Genomic DNA, 16989 nt, shown 5'->3' on the forward strand with positions numbered 1-16989 from the left:
GGGATGAACTCCCACATACGGAGAGGACGATGTTGGCAGGGCAGGACTCGACGAACCAGCATCACTTGCATTATCTTGGCAAGACTGATATCCCTCGTGAGAAGGTCTCGGATGCGGCTCTGCAATGTCAGCATATTGTTAGTCGGCCCCCAGTCCAACCCCTTGTTGACCCATGATGCCAGTTGCGGTGGAGGGCTCGGGCGAAATGCTAGAGCGGGCACCCGCTTTGTACCTCGAGGGGCGGTGATGTAAAACCACTCCCGCTGCCATAAATCAGAAGTCTCCATGAAAGAGCCCTTCGGCCATGGGGCGTCGGCGCCTTTGCTTATTATAGCACCTCCACACTCCGCGTGACGCCCGTCAATCACCCTCGGCCTCACATTGAAGGTCTTGAGCCATAGGCCGAAGTGAGAGGTGATGCGGAGGAAGGCTTCACACACGAAGATAAACGATGAGATGTGAAGGACGGAATCTGGAGCTAGATCATGGAAATCTAGTCCGTAGTAGAACATGAGCCCTCTTACGAAGGGATCAATGCTAAAACCTAGCCCTCGGAGAAAGTGGGAGATGAAAACAACGCTCTCATTAGGTTCGGGAGCGGGGACGACCTGCCCTTGAGCAGGTAGCATGTGCGGAATCTCGGCGGTGAGATACCTGGCCTCCCTAAGCTTCGATTGTCCTCCTCTATGACGGAGGAGGCCATCCACCGGCCTTGATTGGATCCGGACATGGTCGAAGGACCAAAGCTTTAGCTTGAGCCTTGGGTGTTGGAACTCGAGGAATAGGAGGGGAGGGATTGAGCGTGGAATGAAAAGGACAGGCCTTGGCCCCCCTTTACAAAGAGGACGAATATCAAGCGTCCCCCGCGTGACCGTTTCGGACTTGCCTAAAATCGAGGAGTCATATTAAACAAATACGGTTGGGTTACCCACACCTGTATTGATGAGAATCCTGTGATAAGGGGGACACGATCTTTGCTTCGACAAGATGTGCCAATAAAACCGCCTCGCAGTGCGTGTAGTGGCTGGTTATGAAAACGGTTCGAATAATGACCGGACCATGGCGTAACATCGTAAAAAGTTGTCAGCAGATTAGATTTGTGGAATATTATTCTCTCTACGGTGGTATGTGGAATTTGTTTTGCAGAGCCGGACACGATTCTTGTGTCCTAAATCTTCTATGGAGTATTTGGAGAAGAACCCGCCTTGCAATGCCGAAGACAATCTGCGCGCCGGACTCATCGTCATTGAAGCCTGGTTCACGGGCTACTGAGGGAGTCCTGGATTAAGGGGTCCTCGGGCAGCTGGACTATATACTTTGGCCGGACTGTTGGACTATGAAGATACAAGATTGAAGACTTCGTCCCGTGTCCGGATGGGACTCTCCTTTGCATGGAAGGCAAGCTTGGATATTCAGATATGTAGATTTCCTTCTCTGTAACCGACTTTGTGTAACCCTAGCCCCCTCCGGTGTCTATATAAACCGGAGGGTTTAGTCCGTAGGACAACAACGATCATAATCATAACCTAGCTTCTAGGGTTTAGCCTCTACGATCTCGTGGTAGATCAACTCTTGTAATACTCATATCATCAAGATCAATCAAGCAGGAAGTAGGGTATTACCTCCATCGAGAGGGCCCAAACCTGGGTAAAACATCGTGTCCCCTGCCTCCTATTACCATTAGCCTTAGACGCACAGTTCGGGACCCCTTACCCGAGATCCGCCGGTTTTGACACCGACAGCGACCATGGCGGTCGGGTGCGAGACAGCAAGAACGAGAAAGAGGTTTTAGCTTGCGAAGGAAGGAGGTAATATGGGAAATGTGACTTGTGGTCGGGGAGAAAAGGGGGTGGGGAGGGGGTAGATATTTTGGTAGTAGGCCAAAAAATTCAAAAGGTGTAGGGAAACTTTACGCGTGGTGCCGCCTGACACCATTCACTTTGAACGAATGTGTGCATCGCAAATGATTCTTCTGCTTTACGCTCATGCAATGAGTTTGATCAATCAAATATTGGTGGAAATTTCCCTGGTACTGTCCTCATCCACGTCATTGCATAATTTAACATCGCTTGCTAAGTTGGGCACCGAAAAGAGCCTACAACACGCAGACCAAAGTTAATGAATCGAGCAATTTTAGTAATTAAACAGGGCCAGTTGGCCTAAACATTGCTCCAACAAAAGACCAGTGTTATAAACAAAGACTAAGTATGCTTAATTTTAACAAAGTCATCACTGCGCCGCCCTACGCCTCGCCGGTGTAAGTTGAGATGTCGATGACTTGTCCTGGCGACATGCTGTTGTTGGTGGACTCTGCATCCCCCCGGTTGAAGTCGACCGTGTTGTTGTCCTTGTCCTCATCCTCGGCACCCCCTCAAGGTTGTAGTACTCATAGTAGTGGCTGCGCTAGAGCTCGCACTGGTACTCCACCGCCGATTCCTCGACGGACAGGCTCTTCGCAACCTTGTCATGAGCCACGCGCAACTCCTCCTCCCGACACTCCTTGATCTCCGCCACCTCCTGCATCTCCAGCTCCCGCTCAGCGATCTCATGAGGAAGCAGGTGCTCCATGGCCTCTGCTGCCTTTTTGGACGTGGGTTGCATCCTGGGTTCCAAGGTGGCATGAATATCTTGGCGTGTGCATCCTCGATCTTGGCACGGATGGCCTCAACCGGGCCAGGGCGACATCAGCGGCGAGGACGGCAGCTCGAGCGCTCTCGATGGATGAGGTCATGCTCAATGCGGATGCGGCCGCGCTCTCGGCATAGGCGGACATGATCTCGGCGTAAGCGGCCGCGCTCTTGGCATAGGCGGCCGCGCTCGGGGAGGACGCGGCCACCGTACGGACCCTCATGAAGCATTTCCATGGCATCATTCTTAGCAAGAAGGGGTTGCAGGGATGGAAATCTGGGATTCATGGATTCGGGGGTGACCGACACTAGATTAGATGAAGCCGGCAAAGCTTATGGAGGAAGACTTTAGTAGACCCACGAAGTTCCATCGCAAACGGTCCCTACAACAAACTGTGTGTGATGTTATTAATATTTTGTATTAGCTGTGAAAGACGGATATGGGGTACAGTGGCAATGGGTGGTGATTTAAATGTACGAGAAAAATTGGAGTACTAATACAACTCTCATGACAAAATTTGGAAACTTCCAGGGGTCATTTGACCTTTTTAAGACATTTAAGTGATTTTCTAGCCATTTATTTACCATAATTCAAATTTGAACTACATGTACATGCAACAGCTAACCATAATGGTTTGAAAAGGCATATTTGAATGCTTGTGTGCGAGTTAATTCCATGTGCAGTAAATTGGACGGAATTATCAAACATATTGGTGTTACGGCTTGGACCCAAAGCATCGAGTGCCATGGCATTGAAATTCTAAAAAATTCTAAAATGATCAGAAACACATGAAACCTTACTTGACATAATGGCATGGCATCATGATGGTGTGCTAAAAAATGGGCTTGTTTGACGAAAGTTTGGACACACACCCTCACAAACTGGAGCAACTTACTAGAAGGCTCGTGGTTCCGAGAGGGCACAATGCATGTTTGATGACGAACCAGCGATAGCTTCCTCTTATGGCCTTCCAAATTTTTCTACAGTTAACATGCACTAATACAACTGTCATGTCAAAATTTGAAAAATTTTAGGGGTCATTTGACCTTTTTAAGACATTTAAGTGACTTTCTAGCCATTTAATGGACGTATTCAAATTTGAACTACATGTACATGCAACAGCTAACCATAACAGTTTGAAAAATCATACTTGTGTACTTGTGTGCGAGTTAATTCCATGTGCAGTAAATTGGAAGGAATTTTCAAATATATTGGTGTCACGGCTTGGACACAAGCATGGAGTGGCATGCCATTTAAATTCCCAAAAGATAAAAAATGATCAGAAATAAATGAAACCTTGCTTGACGTACTAGCATGCCACCGGGATGTTGTGGTAAAAAATTGGCCTGTTTGACGAAAGTTTGGACACACACCCCTCATAAACCGGAGCTGCTCACTAGAAGGTTTGTGGTTCCCATAGGACACAATGCATCATTGATGACGAACCGGTGATAGCTTCCTGTTATGGCCTTCAAATTTTTTCTATAGTTAACGTGCACTAATACAACCGTCATGTGAAAAATTGAAAAGTTTCAGGGGTCATTTGACCTTTTTAAGGGCAACTCCACCGCGCGACCCCAAACGGACGTCTATTTTGTCCGGATTCTGTCCGTTTGGGCAGGGCGATGGGGTCGTATCCGGGCCTATCCTGGGATGCGGTGGCCATGCGCCCAGCGCGCGGCCGCATCCTTTACCTCATCCTATCCGCGTCTATTTAAAAAAAGGAGCAACGTTTCAAAGGCCAAGCCCTAGTTCACGGCCCCAGTTCATCACGTCGGCAACAAAGCCAGCGGCCTACACTTCCATCGCCAGCATCAGCCAGCGGCCGGCAAGACAGCCAGCCTCCAAAATGAATGGTTGTCCTTGCTGGCAACACAGCTGGCCTTCAAAATGAATGTTTTTCTCGCTGGCACACAGCCAGCGGCCCAGCGGACGGGCGGCACCCATGCCAGCCTCCAAAAAAGAACGGCCACGGCCGATCGGACGACCTAGTTCAGGCTGTCGGCTTCGAGCATCTCCTTCTGCCTGGCCTCGAACCAGACCCTCGTCTTCTCGCTCATCTTCGACAAGTCCACGCTCATGATCGTAAGGGACACCTCCTTCGCTTTGGTGGCGGCATTGGTGGCCTCGATGTCGAGCTACCTTTGCCTGGCCTTGACGTTGTCGGCCTCGATGTCGAGCTGCCTTTGCCGAGCTGCCTCCTTCATGTCGAGCTGCCTCTGCCGGGCCGCCTCCTCCATGTCGATCTTCCTTCTCTTGGCCGCCTCCTCCATCTCAAGCTTCTTCCTTGGCGCCTTGCCCTTCTTCCTCGCGTTCGGCGGCTCTTTTGGCCGCGGCGACATTGTTCTTGGCGACCGCCCTCCGGCCCCTCCTCTTCGCCGATTCTGCGTCCAACTTGGCAATCTCCTCCGGCATGCACTTCGATCGCGGCTTCCTTGGCGCCTTGCCCTTCTTCTTCTTGGCCATTCCAGGCGGGTCGACGGCCAGCCCACCGGAGTTCGGCTGGGCGTTGTCCATGGACGGGGGAGGGAGTGGGACGGGCAAGACGTGGGAGGGTTTGGGGGGAATGGCGCCAAAGGGGCTGCGGGGGGGTTTTGCTTTGTGTCACCGACAGGCGGTCCAAGGGCGGACAAGCGCGCGTGTCCCGCCCGTCCGTGTGCTGTCCGTTTCACCCTAAAGGCGGCGCAAACTTGGGACGTGGCTGGGTCGAAAGCGGACACAAAACAGACAAAAGTCTGTTTTCTCCCACGCGCTGGGCCACCCGGTTTGTCCGTTTTACCCCAAACGGACGGGGCCGGACAGGATGGGGTCGCGCGGTGGAGTTGGCCTAAGACATTTAAGTGATTTTTTAGCCATTTAATGATCGTAATTCAAATTTGAACTAAATGTAGATGCAAAGCTAACCATTACAGTTTGAAAAATCATATTTGTGTACTTGTGTGCGAGTTAATTCCATGTGCAGTAAATTGGAAGGAATTTTCAAACATATTGGTGTCACGGCTTGGACACAAGCATGGAGTGGCATGCCATTTAAATTCCAAAATAATAAAAAATGATCAGAAATACATGAAACCTTCCTTGACGTAATGGCATGCCACCAGGATGGTGTAGTAAAAAAATTGTCCTGTTTGACGGAACTTTGGACACACACCCCTCACAAACCGGAGCTACTCACTAGAAGGCTCGTGGTTTCGAGAGGACACAATGTATCTTTGATGATGAACCGGCGATAGCTTCCTCTTATGGCCTTCAAACAATTTCACAGTTCACGTGCACTAATATAACTGTCATGTCAAAATTTGGAAATTCCAGCGGCCACTTGACCTTTTTAAGACATTTAAGTAATTTTCTAGCCATTTAATGATCTTAATTCCAATTTGAACTACATGTACATGCAATAGCTAACCATAACAGTTTTGAAATATCATATTTGTGTCCTTGTGTGTGAGTTAATTACGTGTGCGGTAAATTCGAAGATTCTCAACCATATTGGTGTCAAGGCTTGGACACAAAGCATCGAGCGCATGCCATGGCATTTAAATTCCAAAAAAAATCAAAAATGATGGGAAGTACATGAAACCTTGCTTGACGTAATGGCATGGCACCACAATGGTGTTGTAAACAAATTGGCCTGTTTGATGAAAGTTTGGACACACACCCCTCACAAACCGGAGCAACTAACTAGAAGGGCGTGGTTCCAAGAGGCACAATGCATGTTTGATGACGAACCGGTGATAGCTTCCTCTTATGGCCTTCAAAAGATTTCTACAGTTAACGTGCACTAATACAACTGTCATGTAAAAAATTGGAAAATTCCAGGGATCATTTGACCTTTTTAGGACATTTAAGTGATTTTCTAGCCATTTAATGATCATAATTCAAATTTGAACTACATGTACATGCAACAGCTAACCATAACGGTTTGAAAAATCGTATTTGTGTACTTGTTGTATGTGAGTTAATTCCATGTGCAGCAAATTGGAAGGAATTTTCAAACATATTGGTGTCACGGCTTGGACACATGCATGGAGTGCCATGGTAACACAAAAAAAGCATTTGTCCCTTTATATGAGGAAAGAAAATGTAAATATCTGGCAAGACAACCGGGACCCACATGATTGGCACTCTATTTCGTGCCTCGAGGTTTGGAAGGTGAGCGGCACGGGTTATTAGTCAAACGCGGTTCTGTATTGGAAACCATTAGCTATTAAGTTCACACACGACATTTGCTGCGGGAATCGTGTGCAATTCAAAATAGAGTACTCATAAATTCCGGCGACCGGCATGTGTACTGTTCCCGTTGATCTAGATTCCGGCGGCCAATAAATACTACCTTACTCACGTCGTCCCGTCGGCATTCTCATCTACATCCTCCCCTTGCTCGCCCTCTCTCTCACACACAAATCTCTGCCATGGCGCCGCCGATCTGCCCACGCGCCGATAAGGAGGCGCTACCCCCCGAGGACGTTTAGTCGAAGAGCAGCGACGAGGAGGACCCCTACTGACCGGCGGACGAGGTTGCGCCAGCCCCCCCCCCAACTTTGGAGTGGTTCTGGGGCTAGTGCAATCTTTGTTTGTGGAAATTGTTGTCGGCGGCTGAGAAAGCCAGGCAAGTGGCGTTCAAGAAGGAGATGGCGGAGGAGGAAGCCAGGTACCATGTGGCCTGTGAAGCCCGTGAAGCCGCCTGGAAAAAGGAGGCGGTGGAGCTTTGGGGCGGGAGGGTTGTCGTGCGGAGGAGATGTACGAACATGGGTACTTCATGAGGAAGGTCAAAGGAAAACAGAGTACACACACACTGAAATATATTATGAATTCCCTTTTTCTATCTGTTTTCATATACTAATTTGTATCTAGCTGTTATCATCCACATATACAGAATGGAAAGCATATATACACACATTGAAACAGAACATATAAGAAAGGAAAACAGAGTACACACACACTAAAATAGAGCAATAAACAGAGCAATATTATGATTATTGTGAATACATAGCGCTCCATGTCGAAATGAGTCAACAAAATAAACGCGCCCATGACCAGCAGCCCTTGCCTACGATAGCTCTTGGCTCTGCATGAACTCGTGCAAGCGTTTGTCTAAGCGCTTGACACGCGCGATACATCTGGAGCGCGATCTAAAGCTCCAAGTTGGCTATTTCATCGGAGATCACCAGCTTGGGGATGCGACAACCATGTTCCTCTACTGCGCCCAGGTGGACACCTGGGCCAAGGAGGCGGTAGAGCCTAGCGACCAGCATGTTTGCATCGAGCGGGCCATGGACAAGGCGAATGGCGCGATGAAGGATATATGCCCTAGAGGCAATAATAAAGTTGTTATCTTATATTTCCTTATTCATGATAAAGGTTTATTATTCATGCTAGAATTGTATTGATCGGAAATTTAAATACATGTGTGAATACATAAAAAAATATTGTGTCCCTAGTAAGCCTCTACTAGACTAGCTCGTTGATCAAAGATGGTTAAGGTTTCCTAACCATAGACATGTGTTGTCACTTGATAACAGGATCACATCATTAGGAGAATGATGTGATGGACAAGACCCTTCCGTTAGCTTAGCATAGGATCGTTCAGTTTATTGCTACCGCTTTCTTGAATGTCAAATACATGTTCCTTCGACCATGAGATCATGCAACTCCCAAATACCGGAGGAATACATTGTGTGCTATCAAATGTCACAACATAACTGGGTGATCATAAAGATGCTCTACAGGTATCTCCGAAGGTCTTTGTTGAGTTGCAACGGATCGACATTGGGATTTGTCACTCCGGGTATCGGAGAGGTATCTCTGGGCCCTCTCGGTAATACACATCATAATAAGCTTGCAAGCAAATGACTAAGGTGTTAGTTACGAGATGATGTATTACGGAACGAGTAAAGAGACTTGTCGGTAACTAGATTGAACTAGGTATGAAGATACCGACGATCGAGCCTCGGCAAGTAACATACCAACAGATAAAGGGAATTACGTATGTTGTCATAAGGTTCGACCGATAAAGATCTTCATAGAATATGTAGGAGCCAATATGGCCATCCAGGTTCCGCTATTGGTTATTGACTGGAGAGGTGTCTCGGTCATGTCTACGTAGTTCTCGAACTCGTAGGGTCCACATGCTTAACGTTCATTGACGATATAGTGTGTAATATGAGTTATATGGAGTTGGTGACGGAATGTTGTTCGGAGTCCCGGATGAGATCACGGACATGATCACGGACATGACGATGATATTCGGACACTGGTAGATTTTCGGGGTACACCAAGTAGTCATCGGATCACCGGAAGGGGTTCCGGACATCCCCGCGAGGTCTATGGGCCTATTGGGCCAAGGGGGGACAGATCGGCCCACAAGGGGGCTGGCGCGCCCATCTCCGTGGCCGGCCGGCCCTAGGGGAAGGAAAGGGGAGGGGTGGCCCCTCCTGACATTCCCTCCTCATGAGAGAAAGGTAAGGGGGCGCCACCTCCCCCTGCCTTCCTTCCACACTCAAATAAGGAAGGGGGTGCGGCTTTGGAAGGACCCCAAGTAGGATTCGAGCCCACTTGGGGCGCCTCCTGGCTGCTCCCCTAAACCCTAAACCTATATATATGTGGGAGGGGCGCCACACATAACCACGACAATCTCTTAGCCGTGTGTGGCGCCCCCCTCCATAGTTTCGTCCCTCGATCATATTTTCATAGTACTTAGGCGAAGTCCTGTGGAGATAACATTACCACCATCGTCACCACGTCGTCGTGCTGCCGGAACTCATCCACTACTTTGCCATCTCGCTGGATCAAGAAGGCGAGGACGTCATCGAGCTGAACATGTGCTGAACACGGAGGTGCCGTACGTTCGGTACTCGGTTGGTTGGATCATGAAAAAAGTTTGACTACATCAACCGCGTTAAGTAACGCTTCCGCTTATGGTCTACGAGGGTACGTAGACATACTCTCCCCTCTCATTGCTATGCATCTCCATGGATATATTTTGCGTGTGCATAGAAATTATTTTGTTTTCCATGCAACGTTTCCCAACTGTAGCTTCCGAGCCAGGTCTATGTGTAGATGACATGCATGAGTAGAACACAAAGAGTTGTGGGCGGTGATAGTCATACTGCTTACCACCAACGTCTTATTTTGATTCGGCGGTATTGTGGGATGAAGCAGCCCGGACCAACCTTAAATGTCCACCCACATTAGACCGTTCCACCGACTGACATGCAACTTGTTTTGCATAAAGGTGGCTGGCGGGTGTCTGTTTCTCCTACCTTAGTCGTATCGAATTTGACTATGGCCAGTCCTTAAATAAGGTTAAAACAACAAACTTGATAAATCACCATTCTGGTTTTTGCGTAGTTAAGAACAGTTCTTGCTAGAAGCCCATAGCAGCCACGTAAAACTTGCAAAAACAAAGTAGAGGACGTCTCACTTGTTTTTTGCAAGGCATGTTGTGATGTGATATGGTCAAAATATGATGTGATATATGTTGAATGAGATGATCATGTTTTGTAATATCGACAACTGGCAAGAGCCTTAGGGTTGTCTCTCTGTTGTATGAAATACAAGCGCCATGTAATTGCTTTACTTCATTGTTATGCGTTAGTAATAGTTGGCGAGATGACCCCAATGCAACAATGGCAATCAAGGTCTTGAGCCGATGATGACGGAGATCATGACGATGCTTTGGAGATGGAGATCAAAAGCACAAGATGATGATGGCCATATCATGTGACATATTTTGAATGCATGTGATGTTTATCCTTTATGCATCTTATTTTGCTTAGAACGGTGGTAGCATTATAAGATGATCCTTTCTCTATATTTCAAGATAAAATTGTTCTCCCCGAGTATGCACCATGATACATCTCCAACGTTTCTACTTTTCCAAACTCTTTTGCCCTTCTTTTGGACTCTAATTTGCATGATTTGGATGGAACTAACCCGGACTGACAATGTTTTCAGCAGAATTGCCATGGTGTTATTTTTGTGCAGAAATAAAAGTTCTCAGAATGACCTGAAACTTCACGGAGACACTTCTTTGGAATTAATAAAAAATACTAGCAAAGGAATCAGCTGAAGGGGGCCCACACCCTAGCCATAAGGGTGGGGGCGCGCCCTACCCCCTGGATGCGCTCCTTGCCTCGTGGGCCCCCTTGACCTCCACCGACCTCAACTCCAACTCCATATATTCACGTTTGGGGAGAAAAAATCTGATAGAAGGATTCATCGCATTTTACGATACGGAGCCGCCGCCAAGCCTTGTTCTTCCTCGGGAGGGCTGATCTGGAGTCCGTTCGGGGCTCCGGAGAGGGGAGTTCGTCGCCATCGTCATCATCAACCATCCTCCATCACCAATTTCATGATGCTCATCGCCGTGCGTGAGTAATCCCATCGTAGGCTTGCTGGACGGTGATGGGTTGGATGAGATTTACCATGTAATCGAGTTAGTTTTGTTAGGGTTTGACCCCTAGTATCCATTATGTTCTAAGACTGATGTTGCTATGACTTTGCCATGCTTAATGCTTGTCACTAGGGCCCGAGTGCCATGATTTCAGATCTGAACCTATTATGTTTTCAGGAATATATGAGTGTTCTTGATCCTATCTTACAAGTTATAGTCACCTACTACGTGTTATGATCCGGCAAACCCCGGGGTGACAATAGTCAGGACACTTCTCGGTGATGATCGTAGTTTGACGAGTTCATGTATTCACTAAGTGTTAATGCTTTGGTTTGGTTCTCTATTAAAAGGAGGCCTTAATATCCCTTAGTTTCCATTAGGACCCCACTACCACGGGAGGGTAGGACAAAATATGCCATGCAAGTTCTTTTCCATAAGCACGTATGACTATATTCGGAATACGTGCCTACATTATATTGATGAACTGGAGGTAGTTCTGTGTCACCCTATGTTATAACGGTTGCATGATCAATGCCATCCGACTAATTATCCATCACTGATCTATTGCCTATTAGCTCGTTTCGTATTGATCTTTGATAAGTTACTTCTCCGTTGCCACTTTTACGATTGCTACAAAACTGCTACCGTTACTTTTGCTACCGTTGCCATTACTTTCATACTACTTTGCTACAGATATTAAGTCTTTCAGGTGTGGTTGAACTGACAACTCAGCTGCTAATACTTGAGAATACTCTTTGGCTCCCCTTGTGTCAAATCAATAAATTTGGGTTGAATACTCTACCCTCAAAAACTGTTGCGATCCCCTATATGTGTGGGTTATCAAGACCTTTTTTTGGCGCCGTTGCCGGGGAGCATAGCTCTATTCTCTGAGTCACTTGGGATTTATATCTGTTGATCACTATGAGGAATCTGAAATACAACAAAACCAAGATCTATCGCTCAACTGCGAGGGGAGGTAAGGAACTGGCATCTAGCTCTGCACTTGATTCACCTTCTGTTTTAAGTAAACTTGCGACACCTACACGTGCTATTGATTCTGATATGTCACATGTTGTTGATGATGCCACTTCCGCGATGCATGATGCTTATGATGATACTACTTCTCTGCTTGATAATAATGTGCCACTAGGTGAAATTCTTGATGAACAACTTGCTAGGGTTAGAGAGAATGAAATTACTGAAACTGATGATATCATTGAATCTGATGATCAAGACTCTCCCCCTAGATATGAATTGCCTACTGTACCTGAGGGTTATGTTATGGATGAAAAACTGCTAGAGACTTCTTTGCTTGCAATGATAGATATGATCTTAAGAAACTGTTAGCTAAGCTGAAATAAAAGTCTTTGAATGCTAGAATGAAATATGATCTTGCTTTTGCTACTTCACCTATCTGTGTTATTGAAAAGGATTATGAATTCTCTATCGATCCTGAGTTAATTACTTTGGTTGAATTTGATCCTTTCTATGGCTATGAATCTGAAACTGTTGTGGCACACCTTACTAAATTGAATGATATAGCCACCCTATTTACTCATGAGGAAAAAATTCGCTATTACTATATTTTAAAATTGTTTTCTTTCTTGTTAAAGGGTGATGCTAAGATATGGTTTAATTCTCTTGCTCCTGGTTGTGTGCGTAGTCCCCAGGATGTGATTTACTAATTATCTGCAAAATATTTCCCTGCTCATAAGAAACAAGCTGCCTTGCGGGAAATATTTAATTTTGTTCAAATTGAAAAGGAGAGTCTCCCACGAGCTTGGAGGAGGCTTCTCCAATTACTTAATTCTTTGCCTGATCATCCTCTCAAGAAAAATGAAATACTTGATATATTTTATAATGGCCTAACCGATGCTTCCAGAGACCACCTGGATAGTTGTGTTGGTTGTGTTTTCAGGGAAAGAACTGATGAGCAAGTTGAATTGATATTGAATAACACATTGAGTAATGATAATGATTGGACACTTCCTGAACCAACTCCTAAGCCAATGCTACCTCTTGAGCACTGCGTTGGTTTTCCTTGGAGAGGAAAGGGTGATGCAGCAAAGTAGCGTAAGTATTTCCCTCAGTTTTTGAGAACCAAGGTATCAATCCAGTAGGAGGCTCCTCAAAAGTCCCACGCACCTACACAAACAAACAAGAACCTCGCAACCAACGCAATAAAGGGGTTGTCAATCCCTTCACGTAACTTCCAAAAGTGAGATCTGATAGAGATAATAAGATAAGATAAATATTTTTGGTATTTTATTGATATAGATTGGAAAGTAAAAGATGCAAATAAAAGTAGATTGAAAACTTATATGATAAAAGATAGACCCAGGGGCCATAGATTTCACTAGTGGCTTATCTCAAGATAGCATAAGTATTACGGTGGGTGAACAAATTACTGTCGAGCAATTGATAGAAAAGTGCATAGTTATGAGATTATCAAGGCATGATCATGTATATAGGCATCACGTCCGTGACAAGTAGACCGAAACGGTTCTGCATCTACTACTATTACTCCACACATCGACCGACTCCTACCTGCATCTAGAATATTAAGTTCATGAAGAATAGAGTAATGCATTAAGAAAGATGACATGATGTAGAGGGATAAACTCATGCAATATGATATAAGCCCCATCTTTTTATCCTCGATGGCAACAATACAATACGTGCATTGTTGCCCTTGCTGTCACTGGGAAAGGACAATGCAAGATTGAACCCAAAGCTAAGCACTTCTCCCATTGCAAGAAAGATCAATCTAGTAGGCCAAACCAAACTGATAATTCGAAGAGACTTGCAAAGATAACTTAATCACACATAAAAGAATTCAGAGGAGATTCAAATATTTCTCATAGATAAACTTGATCATAAACCCACAATTCATTGGATCTCGACAAACACACTGCAAAAAGAGTTACATCGAATAGATCTCCAAGAAGATTGAGGAGAACTTTGTATTGAGATTCAAAGAGAGAGAAGAAGCCATCTAGCTAATAACTATGGACCCGAAGGTCTACGGTACACTACTCACAACTCATCGAAGAGGCCTTGGAGATGATGTAGAGGCCCTCCATGGTCGATTCCCCCTCCAGCGGAGCACCGATGAAGGCTCCAAGATGGGATCTCGCGGATACAGAAGGTTGCGCCGGTGGAATTAGGTTTGTGTGGTGCTCTCCGATGTTTTCAGTGTATGGGAGTATATATAGGCGAAGGAGGAATGTTGGTGGAGCAACAAGGGGCCCACGAGGGTGGGGGGCATGCCCCCGGGCACCCTCATGTCCGCCTCGTTTGTTGCTTGACGTCTACTCCAAGTCTCCTGGTTGGCATTTGTTCCAAAAAGATTGCTCCCGAAGGTTTCATTCCGTTTGAACTCCGTTTGATATTCCTTTTTCTTCGAAACACTAAAATAGGCAAAAAAACAGCAATTCGGGTTCGGCCTCCGGTTAGTAGGTTAGTCCCAAAAATGATATAAAAGTGTAAAGTAAAGCCCATAAAGATCCAAAACAGGTAATATAATAGCATGGAACAATAAAAAATTATAGATAGGTTGGAGACGTATCAGCCAACTCCGAAGAAAAGGGGTATTATATTCCTAAGACCTGAAGATATGCAAGAGGCAAAGAAATCTATGAAAGAAAAAGGTATTAAAGCTAAAGATGTTAAGAATTTACCGCCTATTGAAGAGATACATGGTCTTGATAACCCGCCACTGGTAGTAAAGGTAAATTTTCGTTATAGATTTGACGAAGGTGATATTCCTCATAATAATTCTGCTAGTCAATGCCTGGATGAGTTTGATAATTTTATTGTTAAACAATAAAACTTCAATGCTTATGCTGGTAGACAATTGGAACGTAATGCTTACCTGGTTGAACACTTGAGTGATTATATGTCTAGAGTTAAAAGTGATCTTAAGCTTATTAGTAAACATGCATCCATGGTTACGACTCAAGTAGAACAAGTACTTAAGGCACAAGATGATTTGCTCAATGAGTTGAATAATAAGAATAATGATAATGTTGTTAGAGTTATGACTAGAGGCGGCAAAATGACCCAGGAACCTTTATATCCTCAGGGCCATCCTAAGAGAGTTGAGCAAGATTCTCAAAGAATTAATACTGATACACCTAGTCCTTCTAAGAAAAAGAAAAAGAATACTGATAAGACTTTGCATGCTTCTAGTGAACCTGTTATAGACACACCTGAGAATCCCAATGATATTTCTATTTCTGATGCTGAAACACAATCTAGTGATGAACATGAACCTAGTGATAATGTTAATAATGATGTTCATATTGATGCTCAGCCTGGTAATAATGATGACATAGAGATTGAATCTGCTATTGATCTTGATAACCCACAATCAAAGAATCAACGTTATAATAAGAGAGGCTTTGTTGCTAGGAAGCACGGTAAAGAAAGAGAACCATGGGTTCAGAAACCCATGCCTTTTCCTCCTAAGCCATCCAAGAAAAAGGATGATGATGATTTTGAGCGCTTTGCTGAAATGATTAGACCTATCTTTTTGCGTATGTGTTTGACGAATATGTTTAAAATGCATCATTATGCTAAGTATATGAAAGATATTGTTACAAATAAAAGAAAAATACCAGACGCTGAAATTTCCACCATGCGTGCTAATTATACTTTTAAGAGTGGAATACCAAAGAAACTAGGAGATCCAGGAGTACCAACTATACCATGCTCCATTAAAAGAAACTATGTTAAAGCTGCTTTATGGGATCTTGGAGCTGGTGGTAGTGTTATGCCCTTCTCTTTATAGCGTAGACTTGATTTGAATAAGTTGACACCCACTGAAAGCTCTTTGCAAATGGCTGATAAATCAACTGCTATACCTATCGGTATTTGTGAGGATGTGCCTATTGTGGTTGCAAACATTACTATCTTAATGGACTTTGTTATTCTTGATATTCTCGAGGACGATAGTATGTCGATCATCCTTGGTAGACCCTTTTTGAATACTGCAGGGCCTATTATTGATTGCAACAAAGGCAATGTCACTTTTCATGTTAATGGTAATGAGCATATGGTACACTTTCCGAAGAAACAACCTCAAGTTCATAGTATCAATTCTATTGGAAAAATCTCAACTATTACTATTGGAGGTTTTGAATTCCCTCTTCCTACTGTCAAAAAGAAATATGATATTCTTATTGTTGGGGACATGCACATCCCCGTTGAGGTAACCTAGTGTTTTTCAAAAATTCTCCGGTTTCATGTCCTTCAGAAGAAGTTTGTTAACAAGACTTGGTCCACCTTGTTAGTGGATTCCTATTGATGAGCATGATGGATGAAGTTAGAAAACACAACTTTCTATACCCTCCTTTTACTTTCTATTATTTAGTTTATATAAAGAAAAAATAGTATTTTTTGTCTGTTTACTGAATTGTCCTTGCAATAAAAAAATACCCCCAAAAAAAGTTCTCCAAATGCCCTGAAAATTTAGTATGATTTTTTATAGAATATTTGAGAATTTATGGCAGTGAGAACACACCAGGGGATGCACCAGCGAGCCACGAGGGTGGAGGGCGCGCCCTACCCCCCTAGATGCGCCCCCTGCCTTGTGGGCCCCATGTGGCCCCCCTTCACTTATTCCAGCACCCATGCACTTCGTCTTCCTCTAGAAAAAATCATCCCGAAGCTCAAACTCGTGTTCTTGCTCATTTTGCTCTCATTTTCGATCTCCTTGCTCAAAGCTCCATTCACAAAACTGCTGTGGGGGATTGTTCTCCAGTATGTGACTCCTCCAATGGTCCAATTTGTTTTTGTTCTAGTGCTTTATTTATTGCAAATTTTTACTGCTGAGGTGACCCTGTTCTTGAGCTTGCATGTCAAATTCATATGGTCCAAAATAGTCTTAATGCATGATATATTCTCTAGGCATTTGTGGGAGTAGTTGCTATCAATCTTGTTGAGTTTGGTTCACTTTTATTTTT

Source organism: Triticum dicoccoides, chromosome 2B, assembly GCF_002162155.2.
Source record: "Triticum dicoccoides isolate Atlit2015 ecotype Zavitan chromosome 2B, WEW_v2.0, whole genome shotgun sequence".
NCBI classification, from domain to species: Eukaryota; Viridiplantae; Streptophyta; class Magnoliopsida; order Poales; family Poaceae; genus Triticum; species Triticum dicoccoides.